This window comes from Osmia lignaria, unplaced genomic scaffold, assembly GCF_051020975.1.
Source record: "Osmia lignaria lignaria isolate PbOS001 unplaced genomic scaffold, iyOsmLign1 scaffold0011, whole genome shotgun sequence".
Lineage (NCBI taxonomy): Eukaryota > Metazoa > Arthropoda > Insecta > Hymenoptera > Megachilidae > Osmia > Osmia lignaria.
Window position 1 is genome coordinate 42,501 of NW_027478165.1, and position 2,500 is coordinate 45,000.

The window sequence follows — 2,500 nt, forward strand, 5'->3', positions numbered from 1 at the left end:
GAAGGATCATTAAAATTGAAATACAATATATATAAATATATAAATGTACCCGTCGTTGCGACACCCTAGTTAAATGGAAAGATATAAAAAAGAGAGAAAAGGAATACAGATGACCCGCCGTCTGATCTTTGCTAAATGATCTGGCATCACCGGAGTTTTTTTGGTCCGTGTTGCGTTCGCTCTATTCGAAATGAAACTCGCGGAGGCGAAGAATTGTTAAAAGTTTACGAAGCGTCTAGGAGTGGTTAAAACTGAGAGAGTTGAAACTACGATGTATTAGAACGAGCAACCGTCGAAACTTTGTTTTCGCGACGTTCTTTTCGTCGCTCTCGTCCCCACGCTCCTACGCTTTGGTTGTTTCTTTGCCATCCGTGTTGCGATAAAAAGATTTCTCCATTGTCCAAAAAGGACGGATCGAGATTCCTCTTTCGAGAGGGAGAGAGAGGTACTTGCGGGTAACCTGGAATCTACGAAACACGCACCGTGGTAAGATTCGTGCGTCCGCCTGATCGATGTGTGTTGTTTACGGACCGGCTGAGAAGCGACGATAGCGAGTCTTTGAAAAACTATGTGTCCATTAGTTAGACCGATCGTCGCCGGCCGTGTGTCTGTTCGAATCTCGCAACCCACGATTCAGCGACAGGACGCGCGCTCGCATTCCTTGTGTGCGTTCGTACTTTTCAAGGTTTTTAAATGTACTTTACGCCCGACCGTCGAGAGGAGCGTGCCACTGGGCGTTTCTCCGACGGTTTCCGTCCTTGGACGCGATCGTGTCGTCAACGATCGAACAAACAAACAAATACGTTGGCGACGCCCGAATTCGCTCTCCCGCACGCGCCGGGTGGGAGAGTGATGTGGGTATCGAATGTGATGCGTGTTAATAATGAAAATAACACTCTAAAGATCTAAAGAGTTTGAAATACAAAATTTTACGATTACCCTGAACGGTGGATCACTTGGCTCGTGGGTCGATGAAGAACGCAGCTAATTGCGCGTCAACGTGTGAACTGCAGGACACATGAACATCGACATTTCGAACGCACATTGCGGTCCACGGATACAATTCCTGGACCACGCCTGGCTGAGGGTCGTTTTCTTAACAAAAGACTGCTTGCGTTTGCTTCTCGAAAAAAGAGTAATTCATTTCTTTCTAAACATCTCGCCGTCGTTCAACGAAAGTAGAACGTTTCGGAGCGGGATTATCGAACGAAATTGAAAGAATGAATGAACGATAAACAAAGAAAGAGTCGCAACGTACGAGCGATAGTTGGGCAGTTCGTCGGCGTTTGTCGTGGAAACGATGTGACGAAAATCGCAACCGATACACTAAATGCAGGCCGTTAAAGGAGAGAAACAAATTTCGAAATATCTCTTCGAACTAGCGCAAGTGCGTCACGGCGCGCGAGTCGTTCGTTAAAATTTATAAACGACCGCCCGTGAAAGCACCGAGTTCTCGGAAGATAATCTATAAAGATTCTCCATCCTGCTGGAAGTTATCGGATCGGCGCGATTGTTCACTTGTAGAAATCCACGCTCCCGACGTTGCCAGAAACGATATTTACGAAAGGTGTGTCAAAAATAAACGAAAGAAGCTCTCCTATAAATTTAGAAAAAGCAAACGAGTGAAATGTTTGAGATGATAATTTGCTGAAATGCAAGCTCGAATAGCCCCAGGGTTTCGAATGATTCCCCGCGCTTTATACATCTCTCTGTTTACAAACGGTGTATAAATGAAAGATCGCTTCAGATGGGTCGTCGCTGTTTGACGCGCGATGCTGTTCCTTTTTTTTTGTCTGTCTGTGCGTTTAGCTTCGCTAAACAAGTTAAATGGTTAAAAAGCGTCGAAAAAGCGAATACACACGCGACAAGACAAATCTAACGAGTAAAGGAACGCTCCGCTCCAAGATAAAAATGGTTGTTTACAATCAATACAGCGTTTCGGTACCCCTGATCGTAGTCTGAAACTGTGTAACAAAAGAGAGGAAAGCGAATGGTGAAGGAACTTCGAAGCCTCCGTGGCGTGGCTAGAACTTGTGATAAAAGTATGTTTGCAGCAATTATGCATGCTCCCGTTAAAACAGCATTTCAATGTCTCGCATGGCTTAAAGCTCTAGGAGGCTTCAACATTTAGAATACATACGGACTACTTCGTTTGTTAAAGATAAGCGAAGACCGCGCGACCATCGCTCGGTCGTCCAGTCCTCGAAAGTTTTGTTGCGTTCCAAAGAAGAGACAAATGGGGTTTACCCTTGCGCTAAGGGGAGAAGAAGAGAAAAGCAGTTGTTAAATCTAAGAGGTGTGTGGAGTACATCGCGTGTTGGTTAAAATTGTTAAATGAAGTATACGCGAAATGTTCTCTCGCTCTTGCTTTTCCTCTTGCTTCCGTGGCGCTCGAAAAGAAGGGATGATAAATAAAGAAACCTATTCGAAATCTCTTGTGGAACAAAAAATAATACGGACGGACGTTAAAATTGAACCGAGACGAAATGGATCGTCTTGC

General features: G+C 44.8%; 1 non-coding gene across 1 annotated transcript; it reads left to right on the forward strand.

Moving 5' to 3' along the window:
- Positions 1-936: 936 nt before the first annotated feature.
- On the forward strand, positions 937-1,091 carry LOC143306468 (5.8S ribosomal RNA). The gene has a single exon (XR_013063843.1). It is a non-coding gene; the product is annotated as a 5.8S ribosomal RNA (ribosomal RNA).
- The last annotated feature ends 1,409 nt before the right edge of the window (positions 1,092-2,500 follow it).